Here is a 20,042-nt window from a genome sequence, read left to right on the forward strand (position 1 = left end):
AACAAAACGGAAAACCTCAGTTGAGGAAAGTTGCTTAGAATAGCTATTCTAGGCAACTTAGGCCAAAACAAGATGTCTCCAACACATCATCATGGGCTAATATGATTTCTACAAGATCAACCTCTTTTCGAAACTCTTCATGTGGACGTTGGCACCATTAATATCCACTGACCCTCATGCTCAACAGATCTCACATGTTATTTTTTCTTGCATGGAACTACAAAGCCCTCATCGCTTGTAAGAACAGCCAAAAATTTGGCAACTAAGGATTTCAAAGAATGGCCAAAAAGTTTGCCCAGAACAGGCCTAGTTGCCAAATTTTTGGCTGTTCTTACAAGCGATGAGGGCTTTGTAGTTCCATGCAAGAAAAAATAACATGTGAGATCTGTTGAGGTGCGGCCTATTCTAGGCAAATTTTTTTGCTGTTCTTTGAATTAAGCAAGCTATCCTATTCAAGGAACCATCTCTCTCCAAAAACCATTCTCAGCGTAGAAAAAACTTTCAAGCCAGTTAGTTGGTGAGATCTGGGCATAGCTTATGAATGGCAAAAAATTTTGCAAGAAAAAAAAGTCTTTCATTCATATGAAGCACGAATCTTAAAAGAGGACATTGTTTAACATCTTTGTTGTCTAACTCGTGATCTTTGGAAGGTATTGTCCATTGGTGGTGTTGTGAATTCCAAAAACCACTCGCTTGTGTGACAAGTATGTCGGGGATAAAAACCTAGAAAGCAAGGATAGTGGCTAATGTCGGTATATGAGGTGTTGTTGTCCATAATCACCTATTTCCAGCCGCACCTCTGTTGATTTTTCTTGCCAAATTGTCGCTCTCTTGCCCTGTTTCAGCTCTTAGTTGCGCACAAATGCCATAGCATGAAACCTTTGAAGGTTTTTTCAAGCTTGGCTTCATCGGTTCATGCCCCTTGTGTTATTTATATCTCCCTTAATATCTAGGACCCACATCCCCCCCTCATGCTTTTCATTTCTTTCTCATTCTCCACATTATGGCATGCAATTCATCCATGTTCTATGCTAGGAGATGTGAGCTAAAAGTATTAATATTGAGAGCAAGCAGTTCTTGCTACTCACAAGGAGGAGGAGGAGGGGGGCTAGTGTAGGTGCTTCTAATGATAATTTGTTCTTAGCTACCGCATTGACAAAGTTATGAATATGGGCACCACCATGTCCATCGTGATTATAGAGTGGCTTTTGAGTTCAAACTGTGGTACTAAAGAGCAAGTTCACAAGAACTCTTACATGCGCTTTTATGAAACTTTTCAAGAATAGGTCATGACTAACTTTAATGATATCTATTATCCCATCAAATCCACTTAAGTGTGCAAATACTAGACATATAATTGAACGATTAGAAAATGAGCACATGCATTAGTGGTAATATAGGAAAAATCTTAGATGCAATATTATTTTATTTGTAGGGTGGATAAACATGACACCTCTTAGTATTCTAGCCCTCTTTCATTTGTCTTGTGGAGTATAAACTCAATATTTCTTGTTTGAGGCTTGCTTTCCCCAAAAATTCACTCATCATTATAAAGGCCTAACTAGGCATGGATTGACCATGATTTCACCATGATGATGCAAGAGGTCTATTTTGATTCAAATCTAAGAAAATTTCTTCTTCTCATTTACAGCTTAAACCTAGCTAGGCATTGATTGACAGTAGTGATGCAAGAGGTCTATTTTGATTCAAATCTAGGAAAAACATTCCCTTCACATTTACATCTGGGAAACATTAAAGGAAAGAACACAAAACAAAAACATTATGGGCCATTCAAAGGACAAAGCCCAAATTAAAAGTGACATGTTTTGGTTTGTTGGTAGAAACAAAGTAACAATGTGGTGCACTCATTATTCCAACAGTTGCTTGTCTTAAAAATACACCACCTTGATTTTGGGGACGTCACTCCTACCATGGATATGCACCTACAACAAGTGGCGTGCATGAGGGTTATATATGGTTTTATGCATCTGACAACACACATTGTAGGAATGTGGGCACCAAGTGGTGATTTCACCTCTTGGGCTAGTTCTAGATGTGTGGCCTATTGCAAAAGGAACAAACCTTTCATTGGAAGAGGTGGTGAGTTTTTGGGTAATGAAGCTTTTTGGAGTCATGTTTGGATAACTTGACTATCAACATGGCTACTATGTTAATTTTATAAACATTATATGTAGTAAGATGTTTTTTTGGGTGGAATAGTTTTTGCTAGTAGTTGCCATGATTCTTTGCCTATGCTACACTATGAACTTGGAGTTGTAGTTTTTAAACTATGAATTTTCAGTCATTTAGTTTCATTGCAAGTGCACCACATCAATGCATGGGACTATTTTTTGTGTTTTATTGGTAATCGTGAAACAAATTGAAGGAGATATCTTTTGTTGCCCAACTTCCACAACAATGTATGGGTCTATTTTCTATCTTTTATTGGTAATCATGAAACAAATGAAAGAGACATTTCATTTCCCAGCTGCTGGGTCTAGACTTTGGCTTATTCTCGATTGCTCGTGAAATGAGGATCCCCCCCCTAAAGGGGACCCCTCAAGGGCAACATGCTTTGTCAATATGGCCCTTGAGGGGTCCCCATTAGGGGCAAGGGCCATATTGAGAAGTAGAAAAGAAAGGGCAACAAAGGAAAGAGCAGATGTGGAAAAGAGAATAGAGTAGAAAGGAATAGAGGGAAAGAGGGAAAGAGGACATGAGGGAAAGAGAAGGAGGGGATAGAGAGGAAGAGAGGAGGTGGAAAAGAGAAGAGAGTAGATAGGGAAAGAGGAAAATAAGGGAAAGAGGGGAAGAGGGACACGAATATGGCATATGGCATATGCATATGCACAATGCCATATGCATAGGTATATGGAGGAGGAGGGGATATAGAGGAAGAGAGGAGGTGGAAAAGAGAAGAGAGTAGAGAGGGAAATAGGGAAAGAGGGGATAAGGGAAAGAGGAGAAGAGGGAATGAGGGAGATGAATATGGCATATGCATATGCATATGCACAATGCCATATGCATATGTATATGGAGGAGGAGGGGATATAGAGGAAGAGAGGAGGTGGAAAAGAGAAGAGAGTAGAGAGGAAAGAGGGAAAGAGGGAAAGAGGGGATAAGGGGATATATAGAAAGAGTAGAGAGGAAAGAGGAAAGGGAATAGAGAAAGAGAATAGGGAAAGAGCGAATGAGGGAAAGAGGGAAAGAGAGAATAGAGGAGGAGAATAGGGGAAGAGGCAAAGAGAGGAAAGAAATAATAGAGGAAGAGAGAAAGAGGGATAGAGTGGAATAGAGGAAGAGAGGAGGTGGAAAAGAGAAGAGAGTAGAGAGGAAAGAGGTAAAGAAAGACCGTATTAGATAATTCGGGAAAAACACAATTCCCAGAATGGCAGTTTTGGAAGAAATTGTAGCTCTCGTCAATGAAAAAACAAGAGAAATATGTGACAATAGACTAGATAGCCATTCATGAAGTGTGAAATATCAACTACATTCTCAAATAATAAATAGAATATTAGTGCCTAAACTACGTTATCATCAACAAAATAATAAACTTTGAAACCCATTTGAGTTAGATTCATCTCGTGAGCCATAGTGATGTTCAAAAACACCTTCATAATAGCGAGTCTCTGGAATTTCCATTGATATTGAGACTCGCTTTTGTTGTGAGCATTCTCATTTGAAAATCTCCAAAACACCGTTTAAAAAATGTAGAGTGTAATTAATAACCATGAGTATTGCAATGAAAAGGCACAGGCTCTTTAACTTAGTAAGATATATGTAGTTGATGGAAAATCAAGATATATAGTTGAGGAGAATGAATGCAAGATATGAAGTTGATGGAAAATCAATGGGCAATGACAAGCATTTGATGTAATTTAGGTGGCAATGACAATCATTTATTGTGCATTTTCAATGTTTAGACTGACTAGCATTATTGTAAAAGGATAACTTTACATGTCATGTTGATTACTCATTGCAAAGTAAAAAAGTACACTTTAGGATGAAAACATAACAACTTGTTAATGCACCATTGAAATCCCTGAAATAAATCATGATTCCAAAGAAACTCTCAATTTCTAGCCCCAAAGAGAATGGCACTGGAAAGAATGGCACGAGAGACACTCCTTCAAAATACATTATGAATGTAGTTATGAACATGTTTGCATATTATTCACACACAACAATTACACACCAATTTACATAGTTGGCAAGAAAGTAGTAATTCCCATAAGTAATGATTGTATAAAGAAATACAATGTTGTTAGTCAAAACTCATAGTCTGCAAATAGCTCCTCTCCTGCATGTATATCATCTATGGATTCAATACAAATGTGACCATATTCTGCAATATCTATGTTCATCATGGGGTCATACCAAGGTGGAACATAAGGGGAAAATACATAACAAACATTTGGCTTTACATTGGTATTTCTATTGCTGTTAATAAATCCTGCCACATTGCCATATTGAACATCACCAACAATATGCACCATATCCTTCATAGGGACAGTAGGGTCCTCTTGGATAGAGTACTTCTTTAGCCTTGGATGAACTCTACATAATTCCTTCCAGTCTCTGTAGGAGTACTTGTCACCTCCATAATGGAGAATAGTAGTCCCTCTCTTGATGGAGCCATGCACAAACAAGCCCAAGCCAGCACCTGTTATGGTTGACTCATGCACCTCGAAAGCCACATTTTTTATCCAGAACACTTTGTTGATAGGGACAGGTAACTTCGGTGGTCCAAATGGATCTCGTTCTGGTATGTACCTACTCAAGCTTGATTTGAACGTATATCTATCTACATCACAAAAGACAAATTCAATTAGCTGCAACAACAGTTATATAGACTTGAGATAAAATTAAAAAACACTTTGACATATGTACCTTCATGAAAAATACGCATTCTGTAGTCGGTTTATATAGCCCTTAGCAATGTATTTCTTGATATAGAGACCTTTGTACCCTAGGTCTATAGCCAATTGAGAAACTCGCATAGCATTCATGCTAGAGAGTTGCGGAGCATTCCTTAAAAGTCTTATTTGGGATGCATTGAGTTTAGGCACCTGGCCATCACCACCATGGGTTGCCCTAGGGTGTACACACTTTGGTTCTGTATTACCACCTATATCCCTCTCTCTTAGTTGATCTGCAAGAGGAAGATTTCTTGTTTTATATTCCATTCTTGACCATGCATGATTTTCCTCCCTCCATTCATCAATTACTTTTTGGACAAGGTTGAAATCCTTATGCCCCTCCATCATAGGTAATTGTCCATACTGATTTGTCTCAATCATGTTGTGCATATCTTTAGTTTCATCAAGTTGTAGTAAGTACGGCATCAACTGTCTCAGTAGAATATTATCATCCTTGTCTTGTACATCAAACGTTGAAGGAAATATGCAATTTGATGGAGGGCTAATGCAAACCTTGTATGGGGGTCATCAACAAGGATTGTCCTTCTAGCACCACATCCAAATGCCTTTGAGATTTTTGCTAAGGGTTTGAACATTGCCTCAACACCAACCTTGTCAGGCCTATTTATCCTCGTCTTACTGTAAGTGTAGCATCCTTGCTAAGACCATATAACAAAGAAAGGGAGGCTCTCATTTGCATAATTTTGCAGCTTTCCTACCATATCAAGTACGTTATACTCCATCATAGTTGACCAGATACCTACATTAAATCTTTGTAGCAAGATTTTAAGAAATTCTATGCACCTAGGACGAACAACCATATAACTATTTTTGCCATGCATAATAGACGGATGTATTGGAGACTTGAATAGGCAGCGACTTAATAACAGGCCATTCAAGTCTAATATGATTGTTAATCGTGGCATATCCAAAGAAATTGTATGTGGATATAGATCCAAATTCTCCTTGAAGTTGCTGGCTTCTGACTCATCCAAATTGTCAGCTGCTATGATTTCATACATGTTTGCAACAACAATAAGATTATCTAGTCTTGTCCCCAATGTTGAGACAGTACGTTCATCCATGTTCTCTTCTAAAAGTATAGGATTCATGATATTCCTTGCAATTTTCTCCATTTTTGGGGTTATGTTTTCTTCTATACCTCCTGTATCCATCGCGTAATTGATAGTCCCCATTTTGGGTGGTATGTTGTCCTCTACATTTGATGTCTCCATATCCTTCCATGCATCATTGGTCCTTGTGGAAGTTGAGGAATATAGAAATATTTTGATTCTTTAGAGTGTATTCAACAACACAAAAGCATATGAAACTAATAAATAAAAATAAAGTACGAACATTATTCATCGCCGTTCACTCATTCCATTGTCTTTTTGGGGAATGGCACTGGTGCCAATCTCTCTAAAGGTCAATTGAGAATGCAAATAGTGCAACCTTTCTCTCTGAACTCATAGAGAGAATGGCAATAGTGCCATTCTTCTCTTGGGGTGGTGCTAGTGCCATTTTACATATAAGGTTATGGAGAATGCCACTAGTGCCTTTCTCTATCTCGGGGGGGTCACTATGTATAACCCCTCTATATCACGTGCGTTCAAGGCCTATATTTAAAGTCCCTTATCTGTAAAAAATTTCATGAATAAAATGTACCCCTTTTCTATACAAATCTGTAATTTTTTTTCAAAACTATTTTAAATAGTCCCTTATGTATATTTATTTCTGTAAATTTTAGAAATAGAAAAAATCCTTCTGTTGAACTCACGTGATAGGGTTACATATGATGAGTGACCCCCCCGAGTTCTCTATATCCTCATTGGGAGGAGAGAATACTACTAGTGCCTCCTCCCATGTCCCAAAAGAAATGTACAATGCATGATCTGAAAGCATAGATACTGTATTACTTTGGTCCAATAGATTTGTAGAAAGCACCCAAATCCAAACTTTGGTAGCATAGTTAATACTATACAATTTTTAATCTCTGTAATGCTTTCAACTAACATAGATTCAAGAAAGGAACATAACAGTATTACCATTTCTACATAACCACAAAGAGAGAATGGCACTAGTGCCATTCTCCATATGAGGTCACATAAAATGTTAATAGTACCTCTTACGTATAACGCGACATAGGGAGAATGACACTAGTACCATTCCCCATGTCATTATGTCACACAATTTTATCATACCTAACGTTTAATCTCTTTAATATAATGAGAGTATGTGCAATCGAGAAAATCCATAAAAGTCATATTATTTTGAAACTGAATACACAAGGCATAAATGAGTAGCTAAAGACCTTGCTCCAAATCTTCCAATGTAATCTTTGGGATAGCTTCAAGATCTGCTTCAGTTAAAGGTCGCAAGTCTTCAATGTGATGCTCACCCTCTTTAATTCCTTCATCGATAGGTGAATCAGCTCTATGTGTCTCAAGAGGCCTCTCAATGCTAGACCAAATCTTAATATGGGGATTATTTGATGCATGTGCCACACACATAGCCTCGACCTCTATCGCTTGTTGGGATGTCTTCACCAGTGAGATCACTTTTCTTTTGCTTGACAATGCTTGTAATGCCACACATCCATTAGTAAAGACGTCAACAACAACTTCATGTTCCCTACTACAATAGCACCTGATGCACTCCTTGATGATGCCATGCTTCACATGTTGAGAGTTGTGGTGCCATGAGCACATGTAGAGCAAAGGTATGAGTAAAGGGAAAGCTGCCACATGGCATGGAGAAGATATCCCACATGTGAGCAAGCAAATGGATGTAAGTACCCTCACCTATAAAAGGGAGGTTCATTTGAAGTAATATCAATCAAGCACTTTGCACTATCTCAAGATTCTCTTTATGAGTCCAAGCTAATCTATCTTGGAACCTAATTGACTTGAGGTACATGTCATGAGCACTCTCTTCATCATGTTTCCACATAGGTTCCATCCACCTTAGAGTGCACCATAGATCCTGAGACACACATGTTTTATCATGGTATCAGAGCATAGGTTTAGCTCTCCTAGTTTAGCTCATTAGTAGTTCACTAGGATTGCTTCCATTCCTAGATTAGTTGTAGACATGCCTTAGGAGACCATGTTTTCTCTAGTCTTTACTTTTAGATTTAGAGTTCTCTTCTACCTAGACAAATTCCGTCATGCATTTCCAGTCATTGAGAGACTCTTCTTGTTAGGTATCTTGAGAGGATATATGTTTATGAGAGAGATATAGGTCTTAGTCTTTGAGAGAATTGTGTTTGGAGAGCATCTCCCTGAGGGACTCTTCAAGGCTATTGTAACCAAGAAAAAGCCAGAGAGATCAACTCTACGGTACCTAGCAACCTCTATTGTAGCATAGCCCAAAGCTCCCTCGACTTGGTTGGACTCCTCCAGCAACGCCAGCAAGCAACACACTAGCCAACCGAGCTTCTACGCCTGTAGTGCCTCAAAGCCTTAGCCCAATGCTTCCTTGACGCTCCAGCAACGCTTTTGTGTATCCAACAACCACCAGCATCCTCGTCGTCCAGCAGCTCCACAGAGCCATAGCTTTTGTGCTCCCTCGACACCTACGGCTAGCTGCAGACCCGAAAGCTACGGACCCGAAAGATCCACAGAGCTCCAAAGCTCGACCAGCAGTGCTAGCAAAGGGCCTACCTACCCGTGACTCTGCAACAAGCTCCAACGCTCAGCTTCAAGGGCGGCTTGGACCTATCCATCAAAGAGGGAGACTCAGACACGACCAAAGCCACTCAGAGGCGACTTCCAAAACACCTCCAAAGCTTGTCTCCAATGAGCATGTTCTCCAAGCGACAAGCTGCAGCCCAAAGTAATCCTACGAACTACCTTTTGAACGCGGTGATAAAGAACCAGATCTGCAAGATGTTACGAGCTAGGCATCAAGCGGAGAAGAAAGGTGCGAAAACAGAGAGGGCAGCTCCTTCCAACAACCATAGACTTTAGGTAGTAGCAGAGATCGTGCGCCATCATCTCCTTTGCGAGCCGTCGTCGCTGCAATTCTCTGCATCTCTAAAGTTTTTCTTGCTAAGGTTCCACTGAATGACACGTGTCAGATAATAACTAACCAGGGTTCGTTAGATGCACCCTTGGTTGAGTTTGAAATCACTATGGTTAAGTTAACCTTGGTTAAAGTTTATGGTTAGGTTCAATTGGACCATGGTAAAATTAATGTAACCATGGGTTCACCTAGTTGGGTCAAAAGATTGCCACATAAGCATGCACAATCAGCAGTGCCTTCTAAGCACACAGCCTCTTGTTAAGCACAGTATGGAATTCAGCATGTGAATCCCTGTGCCACATCATCAAAGGCCCCTCCTCTTCACAAAAGCTTCAACAAGCCATAACTTGCAATCCAGGAAGAATTTGCACATGCTCCAAAAAGGAAAAGTGATCGTCTTTTCGAGCTCTACGCGCTTGTCAAATGAGAATCATTGTATGCAATTAGACACTGCCAATATTGAAAGAAATCAATTGGTAAGACCTTTGCAACAAATGAAAAAGCAACGCATGAATGTAGAAAGCATGCCAAAAGCACAAGTGCATGAGATGACCATAGCCCGAAACATGGCATCCACACACAAAGCATCAAGGCACATGGAAGAACAAAGCATCATGCAGGTAGCTACACCAAACAAAGAAGCAAACGAGTCATCATCAAGCCATGAGCCAGAAGGTGACATCAATGGAATGTATTGAGAAACAAATACCTTGCCAACCTTGCCTATCTTTTGTAAATCAAGCCTGACCACCTGAGAGTAGCTATGAAAGCACCCAGGGGAGGTATTGACATGTAAAAGCCACACTTGACCACCTTAAGTAGCAATGCATGCACTAAGGGGAGGTGATGGAATGTAACTCACATCTGACCACCTTGCAGTAGCCAAAAGAATCATGGCACCAAGGGGAGGTGTTGAGAGTTGTGGTGCCATGAGCACATGTAGAGCAAAGGTATGAGTAAAGGGAAAGCTGCCACATGGCATGGAGAAGATATCCCACATGTGAGCAAGCAAATGGATGTAAGTACCCTCACCTATAAAAGGGAGGTTCATTTGAAGTAATATCAATCAAGCACTTTGCACTATCTCAAGATTCTCTTTATGAGTCCAAGCTAATCTATCTTGGAACCTAATTGACTTGAGGTACATGTCATGAGCACTCTCTTCATCATGTTTCCACATAGGTTCCATCCACCTTAGAGTGCACCATAGATCCTGAGACACACATGTTTTATCATCACAACCGCCTCTTTTTCATACTCATCGTCCTCATCAGAATAAAGAATATTGTCCTCAATTATTGTGTATGGCCTTGTGTTTTCTAACATGTGCTCAAATCCATCAAGCCCATCATGTGAGCTGACAAATGACAAAAAACAGAAGGTCTCAGACAAATCCTTTTGTGCACTATCCGATTCATGGATAACACCCACAAACCTTCTATGCCAAAATCGAGCCTCTATCATTGCTTCCTTGAGATTTACCATCTCTATCATTGTCATAAATGATAGCAATACATACTGTGACGGAGTGGCAACGGTCTCCATCAAGCCACAAAGCAACTTCTTGAAGGCATCCTTATCCCAACACATGCCTTTGGCAGATCCCTCTGAGGTGTCAAGCATACACAAGCTGATTGGAAGTTGTCCCTTGGAGTGACGTGTTAGAAAGCTCTCCCCCTCCATCTCCATGTTCACTTGAATAATTATCCAAGGAAAACAAGACTCTAATACCCTCTATTGAACTAATCACCCAATCAACATAGATTGATGCGGCTTCTGGGAAATCAGGTGTGGACTTGCCAACTTGCAGCTTCTCTCTGACCCATGACTCACATGAACCCTTGAAGCTCTGATAAACAATTGAATCAATTTTGAAGTAAGTTGCAAGGGCATCCCATGTTTGATGTTGGGGCGAAGGGTAACGTGAGTTAAACTCCTTGATGAGCGCTTCTTTCATGTCTCTATCATGCTTAATCTCCATTGCCCGTTGAGACATTTCAATGGAGTCCTTGTCTTTGCTTGACTTGACCAAGACTATTTCTTTAGACTCAATCTCTGCTTGAAGTGCACGTACATCTTCATCTTCCAATCCTAGCAGACACCTCATATATGTTATTGTGGGATTTCGACCCTCAAGATCACCCTGCTTCACCAATGTCAAAATCCTAATCCATTGTTCGTAGATGTCATCATCGTATGTGACCATGTGTGTGTCCTTGGTAGCAAAGTTTGTGCCCATTGATACGCTTGCAACTCCTACAAAATTCTATATAAAAAAATCAAAATCATCTTAGACATTCTTCTAATCCAAATCATGTAATAGAGATAATAATGACACTAGTGCAATTCTCCCATTACCATGTCAAAAGCATGACTTGGTAACTAGAAGAATGGCACTAGTGCCATTCTCACATCAGGAAATTGACACTACTATCATTTCTTTTACAAAGCCATAAACATTCTTGAAATAAAAAATGCATACAAAACAAATTTTATTACTCACAGCCCAACTTTGTCGATCTTTATGCCCTTTGACAAGGCCTTGGGCTGGATTCTTTGGTCTTCCGAATGCAATCCACTGCACCCTTAGGTGTTGTAAGATATCGATATATGGTTGATTTTTCAAAACGGTTTGTGCCTCCATGTTGGCCATTGATGATATCTTACAACTTGCTTCAACTGGTGCATTGACAACAATTCTCGCCTTCCTCCATGTATAGAAACCTTTTCGTTGATTGAAGGCTTCTCCATGTGCTTTAGTTATAAACATCCTTGTAGCATAAATTGAATGCTGCCCTACGAGAATCCAATAATTATACTCCTTTAACTTTTCCACCTTTATCTCTTCCTTGCACATCGGAGTATTTGTGCCTGTGTGGTAAGGCATAAGATATGCACATGTTGCAGGAGGTCGTGCATTCATTGCAAAACTCTTGACCAAGTCACTGACATAGCTGAGGGTCAATGTCCTGTACACATATTGGCTTGGTGCTCTAAAGCAATTCATCATTGGGATCAACACCTCAAACTCTAATCCAAATGGGAAGTACTTTACGTACTCCATCAAGCCTGTCATACTTGTGTCCTTCCTTTCCAATTTCTTTTGTAGTGCCTTAAACTCAACATCTGGCTGGATTTTCTTATATAGGATGATAGTTGCTTCAAATGATTTCTCACCATGTCCTGTTATATGTGTCTCACCACTCCTCGTTGCATCACCTCCACTTCTAGTTCCATCAGTGACTATTCCCGTACCTCCCTGTTTTCCTCCTAAAGTTGTCTCTTTGTCTTTAGCCTCCAGTTTATCCCCAATGCTTGTTTTTCCATCTGATCTTATTTCCTTCTCACCTGTTGTTTCCTCCTCACCGGTCTCTCTAGCCTTCTCTTTCAATGTGTTCTGAGACACTTGAGAGCTTGATCCCTCAACATCACTTTCTTGGTTCTTTTCGAAACTTTTCTACTCTTTTTTATATCTTGCGTTATCCCTTTTGTTACCAAATCAAAGCTTTCTAATATCTGTTGGTTGGTATAATTTTTTGGCTCATTAATCCAACCCCTAGATATCATCATGTCCTCCCCAGTAGCATTCATCCTTGCATGATCAAAACAAGCAGGATCCAATTGATACACATTGCCTCCCAATGTATGAATTTTGAGACAAGGAACGTTGTCTTTCTCCGTATCCTCCATCTCTTTAACTTATCCAACATCTTCAAAAGTTGTTCCTTGGATGTTCACAAAACAATGCACTTTTGGAGTTCGTTCTTGTATATATCCAAAAACCATCCTCTTCCAGAACTAACTCCATCATAAACTCACACCTCTCGAACCTTTCTCTTTCCCTTCCTAGCCATTCTTGCAATGTTCTGTTAACAAAAGAACCAAGGACACAATGAATGTATCATAGAAAATCATAACTGTAGTAGGAAATATTACAACCACAATGCAACTTCTATTAACAAAATAACCAAGGCGAAGCAACTTATATATGCATTATGAAAAACTACACCAACACAGTAAGCAAATATACACAATACCCTACTATTCTAGGAGGGGTATTCCAGTCATCATAGGAGAGTGGTGTCCGATTCCATTCCACACTAGTGGTAGTCTAGACAGCATGAGACTGGCATCACTGCCATTCTCCGCTAGTGGTAATCTAGACAAACTAAACCTATAGATTGACATTCCATTAATTTTATTGGCTGCAGTAGGATAATGGCAAAAGTGCCAATGCACATGTGAGTTTAGGATTCCTTGTGCATGTTTTTAGGTCATGGTATGAGATTGGCACCACTGCCATTCTCCACTGGTGGCATTCTCCACAGAGATTCACACAAATCCATATGATCTCTACACAGCGAAGACACTGAGTTTAGGCTTCTCAATGCCATTCATTAGGGCCTAATAAGAGATTGGCACCACTGCCATTCTCCACTTGTACAAATGTTTACCCTACTATTCTAGGAGGGGTATTCCAGTGATCATAGAAGAGTGGTGTCCGATCCCAATCCAAATGTGAGTTTGATGATCTCAATGTCATTATATAGTTGCCAGCATGAGAGTGGCATCAGTGCCATTCTCCGCTAGTGGTAATCTAGACAAACTGAACCTATAGATTGACATTCCAAGGCCTAATAAGAGATTGACACAATTCCATATGATCTCTACACAGTGGATACAGTGATCACTACATAGATGAATTCACATGTGAGTTTAGGATTCTCAATGCCATTTCTTAGGGCAAGCATGAGATTGGCAATCACTGCCATTCTCCGCTAGTGGTAATCTAGACAAACTAAACCTATAGATTGACATTCGACTAACTTTATTGGATGCAGTAGGATAATGGCAGAAGTGCCAATGCACATGTGAGTTTAGGATTCCTTGTGCATGTTTTCAGGTCATGGTATGAGATTGGCACCACTGCCATTCTCCACTAGTGGCATTCTCCATAGAGATTGACACAATTCCATATGATCTCTACACATCGGAGACTGTGATCACTACATAGAAGAATGCACATTACCACTAGTGGAGAATGGCAAAAGTGCCAATGCACATGTGAGTTTAGGATTCCTTGTGCATGTTTTCAGGTCATGGTATGAGATTGGCACCACTGCCATTCTCCACTAGTGGCATTCTCCACAGAGATTGACACAAATCCATATGATCTCTACACAGTGGAGACAGTGATCACTACATAGAAGAATGCACATTACCACTAGTGGAGAATGGCAATAGGATAAGGGCAAAAGTGCCAATGCACATGTGAGTTTAGGATTCCTTGTGCATGTTTTCAGGTCATGGTATGAGATTGGCACTAATGCCATCAAGGATGTTTTTATCGAAGCTATGCCTATATATTAATATAAAATCTTGGCGAAAGTTTTCAAGCTCATTTTTTTAGTTTCACAATATTGGTAGAATGTAGTACTTTTTTATATTTTGAATTTTGAATTTTGAAGGAAAAAATGTAAATCCTGGCGAAACTTTAATTTTTTTTGCAAAAAAGTTTCAAATCTTGGCGAATGTTTCAAACGTTTATTTTTATTAGGGCATACAAACTTTCAAAGCCAATATAACATTTTAGTTTCTTAACGAAACTAACTTGAAAAAATCATCCATGAATGCCATTCTCCACTGGTGGCATTCTCCATAGAGATTGACACAATTCCATATGATCTCTACATAGCGGAGACAGTGGTCACTACATACAAGAATGCACATGTGAGTTTAGGCTTCTCAATGCCATTTCTTAGGGCCTAATAATAGATTGGCACCACTGCCATTCTCCACTTGTACAAATGTTTACCCTACTATTCTAGGAGGGGTCTTCCAGTGATGATAGGAGAGTGGTGTCCGATTCCAATTCACACTAGTGCTAGTCTAGACAGCATGAGATTGGCATCACTGCCATTCTCCGCTAGTGGTAATCTAGACAAACTGAACCTATAGATTGACATTCCACTAATTTTATTGGTTGCAGTAGGATAATGGCAAAAGTGCCAATGCACATGTGAGTTTAGGATTCCTTGTGCATGTTTTCAGGTCATGGTATGAGATTGGCACCACTGCCATTCTCCACTGGTGGCATTCTCCACAGAGATTCACACAAATCCATATGATCTCTACATAGTGAAGACAGTGAGTTTAGGCTTCTCAATGCCATTTATTAGGGCCTAATAAGAGATTGGCACCACTGCCATTCTCCACTTGTACAAATGTTTACCCTACTATTCTAGGAGGGGTATCCTAGTGATCATAGGAGAGTGGTGTCCGATCCCAATCCAAATGTGAGTTTGATGATCTCAATGTCATTATATAGTTGCCAGCATGAGATTCGCATCAGTGCCATTCTCCGCTAGTGGTAATCTAGACAAACTAAACCTATAGATTGACATTCCAAGGCCTAATAAGATGTTGACACAATTACATATGATCTCTACATAGCGGAAACAGTGATCACTACATAGAAGAATGCGCATGTGAGGTTAGGATTCTCAATGCCATTTCTTAGGGCAAGCATGAGATTGGCAATCACTGCCATTCTCCACTAGTGGTAATCTAGACAAACTAAACCTATAGAATGACATTCCATTAACTTTATTGGCTGTAGTAGGATAATGGCAAAAGTGCCAATGCACATGTGAGTTTAGGATTCCTTGTGCATGTTTTCAAGTCATGGTATGAGATTGGCACCACTGCCATTCTCCACTGGTGGCATTCTCCATAGAGATTGACACAATTCCATATGATCTCTACACAATGGAGACAGTGATCACTACATAGAAGAATGCACATTACCACTAGCGGAGAATGGCAGTAGGATAATGGCAAAAGTGCCAATGCACATGTGAGTTTAGGATTCCTTGTGCATGTTTTCAGGTCATGGTATGAGATTGGCACCATTGCCATTCTCCACTGGTGGCATTCTTTATAGAGATTGACACAATTCCATATGATCTCTACACATCGGAGACAGTGGTTACTACATAGAAGAATGCACATGTGAGTTTAGGCTTCTCAATGCCATTTCTTAGGGCCTAATAAGAGATTGGCACCACTGCCATTCTCCACTTGTACAAATGTTTACCCTACTATTCTAGGAGGGGTCTTCCAGTGATCATAGGAGAGTGGTGTCTAATTCCATTCCACACTAGTGGTAGTCTAGACAGCATGAGATTGGCATCACTGCCATTCTCCACTAGTGCTAATCTAGACAAACTGAACCTATAGATTGACATTCCACTAATTTTATTGGTTGTAGTAGGATAATGGCAAAAGTGCCAATGCACATGTAAGTTTAGGATTCCTTGTGCATGTTTTCAGGTCATGGTATGAGATTGGCACCACTGCCATTCTCCTCCACAGAGATTATTACATATCCATATGATCTCTACACATGTGAGTTTAGGCTTCTCAATGCCATTTCTTAGGCCCTAATAAGAGATTGGCACACTGCCATTCTCCACTTGTACAAATGTTTACCCTACTGTTCTAGGAGGGGTATTCCAGTGATCATAGGAGAGTGGTGTCCTATTCCATTCCACATGTGAGTTTGATGATCTTAGTGTGATTATGTAGTTGCCAGCATGAGATTGGCATCACTGCCATTCTCTGCTAGTGGTAATCTAGACAAACTGAACCTATAGATTGACATTCCACTAATTTTATTGGCTGTAGTAAGATAATGGCAAAAGTGCCAATGCACATGTGAGTTTAGGATTCCTTGTGCATGTTTTCAGGTCATGGTATGAGATTGGCACCATTGCCATTATCCACTTGTACAAATGTTTACCCTACTATTCTAGGAGGGGTATTCCAATGATCATAGGAGAGTGGTGTCCGATTCCATTCCACATGTGAGTTTGATGATCTCAGTGACATTATGTAGTTGCCAGCATGAGATTGGCATCACTGCCATTCTCTGCTAGTGGTAATCTAGACAAACTAAACCTAAAGATTGACATTCCACTAATTTTATTGGCTGCAGTAGGATAATGGCAAAAGTGCAAATGCACATGTGAGTTTAGGATTCCTTGTCCATGTTTTCAGGTCATGGTATGAGATTGGCCCCACTGCCATTCTCCACTGGTGGCATTCTCCCCAGAGATTGACACAATTCCATATGATCTCTACACAGCAGAACACAATGATCACTACATAGAAGAATGCACATTTGAGTTTAGGATTCCTTGTGCATGTTTTCAGGTCATGGTATGAGATTGGCACCACTGCCATTCTCCTCCACAGAGATTATTACATATCCATATGATCTCTACACATGTGAGTTTAGGCTTCTCAATGCCATTTCTTAGGGCCTAATAAGAGATTGGCACCACTGCCATTCTCCACTTGTACAAATGTTTACCCTACTATTCTAGGAGGGGTATTCCAGTGATCATAAGTGAGTGGTGTCCTATTCCATTCCACATGTGAGTTTGATGATCTCAGAGATTGACACAATTCCATATGATCTCTACACAACGGAGACAGTGATCACTACATAGAAGAATGCACATGTGAGTTTAGGATTCCTTGTGCATGTTTTGAGGTCATGGTATGAGATTGGCACCACTACCATTCTCCTTTGGTGGCATTATACACAGAGATTGACACATTTCCATATGATCTCTACATAGCGGAGACAATGATCACTACATAGAAGAATGCACATGTGAGTTTAGGATTCCTTGTGCATGTTTTCATGTCATGGTATGAGATTGGCACCATTGCCATTCTCCACTGGTGGCATTCTCCTCAGAGATTGACACAATTCCACATGATCTCTACACAGCGGAGACAGTGATCACTACATAGAAGAATGCACATTACCACTAGCGGAGAATGAAAGTAAAATAATGGCAAAAGTGCCAATGCACATGTGAGTTTAGGATTCCTTGTGCATATTTTCAGGTCATGGTATGAGATTGGCACCACTGCCATTCTCCATTGGTGGCATTCTTCATAGAGATTGACACAATTCCATATGATCTCTACACAGTGGAGATAGTGATCACTAAATAGAAGAATGCACATGTGAGTTTAGGCTTCTCAATGCCATTTATTAGGGCCTAATAAGAGATCGGCACCACTGCCATTCTCCACTTGTACAAATGTTTACCCTACTATTCTAGGAGGGGTATTCTAGTGATCATAGGAGAGTGGTGTCCTATTCTAATAAGACAGTGGCACCACTGGCATTCTCCACTTGTGCATGTTTTTAGGTCATGGTATGGGATTGGCACCACTCCCATTCTCCACAGAGATTGACACAATTCCATATGATCTCTACACAACGGAGACAGTGATCACTACATAGAAGAATGCTCATTTTAGTTTAGGATTACTTGTGCATATTTTTCAGGTCATGGTATGAGATTGGCACCACTGCCATTCTCCTCGACAGAGATTGACACAAATCCATATGATCTCTGCACATGTGAGTTTAGTCTTCTCAATGCCATTTCTTAGGGCCTAATAAGAGATTTGCACCATTGCCATTCTCCACTTGTACAAATGTTTACCGTACTATTCTAGGAGGGGTTCCAGTGATCATAGGAGAGTGGTGTCCTATTCCATTCCACATGTGAGTTTGATGATCTCAGAGATTGACACAATTGCATATGATCTCTACACAGCGGAGACAGTGATCACTACATAGAAGAATGCACATGTGAGTTTAGGATTCCTTGTGCATGTTTTCAGGTCATGGTATGAGATTGGCACCACTACCATTCTCCACTGGTGGCATTATACATAGAGATTGACACAATTCCATATGATCTCTACACAACAAAGATAGTGATCACTACATAGAAGAATGCACATGTGAGTTTAGGATTCCTTGTGCATGTTTTCAGGTCATGGTATGAGATTGGCACCACTGCCATTCTCCACTGGTGGCATTCTCCTCAGAGATTGACACAATTCCACATGATCTCTACATAGCAGAGATAGTGATCACTACATAGAAGAATGCACATTACCACTAGCGGAGAATGAAAGTAGGATAATGGCAAAAGTGCCAATGCACATGTGAGTTTAAGATTCCTTCTACATATTTTTAGGTCATGGTATGAGATTGGCACCACTGCCATTCTCCATAGGCAGCATTCTCCATAGGGATTGACACAATTCCATATGATCTCTACACAGTGGAGATAGTGATCAATACATAGGAGAATGCACATGTGAGTTTAGGCTTCTCAATGCCATTTATTAGGGCCTAATAAGAGATTGGCACCACTGCCATTCTCCACTTGTACAAATGTTTTCCCTACTATTCTAGGAGGGGTATTCTAGTGGTCATACGAGAGTGGTGTCCTATTCCATTCCACATGTGAGTTTGATGATCTCAGTGTCATTATGTAGTTGCCATCATGAGATTGGCATCACTACCATTCTCCTCTAGTGGTAATCTAGACAAACTGAACCTATAGATTGACATTCCACTTATTTTATTGGCTGCAGTAGGATAATGGCAAAAGTGCCAATGCACATGTGAGTTTAGGATTGCTTGTGGATGTTTTTAGGTCATGGTATGAGATTGGCACCACTGCCATTCTCCACTTGTACAAATTTTTACCCTACTATTCTAGGAGGGGTATTCCAGTGATAATAGGAGAGTGGTGTCCAATTCCAATCCACATGTGAGTTTGATGAACTCAGAGATTGACATGCCATTTCTTAGGGCCTAATAAGAGATTGGCACCACTGCCATTCTCGACTTGTACAAATGTTTACCCTACTATTCTAGGAGGGGTATTCCAGTGATCATAGGAGAGTGGTGTCCCATTCCAATCCACATGTGAGTTTGATGATCTTAGTGTCATTGTGTAGGTGCCAGCATGAGTTTGGCATCACTGCCATTCTCCACTAGTGGTAGTCTAGACAAACTAATCCTATAGATGGACATTCCAAGGCCTAATAAGAGATTGACACAATTCCATATGAACCTTACACAGCAGAGACAATGATCACTACATAGAAGAATGCACATGTGAGTTTAGGATTCTCAATGCCATTTCTTAGGGCCAGCATGAGTTTGGCATCACTGCCATTCTCCGCTAGTGGTAATCTAGACAAACTAAACCT

This window comes from Dipteris shenzhenensis, chromosome 19 (genome assembly GCF_047967505.1).
Source record: "Dipteris shenzhenensis isolate YYH24624 ecotype China chromosome 19, Dip_SZ_1.0, whole genome shotgun sequence".
Classification (NCBI taxonomy): domain Eukaryota; kingdom Viridiplantae; phylum Streptophyta; class Polypodiopsida; order Gleicheniales; family Dipteridaceae; genus Dipteris; species Dipteris shenzhenensis.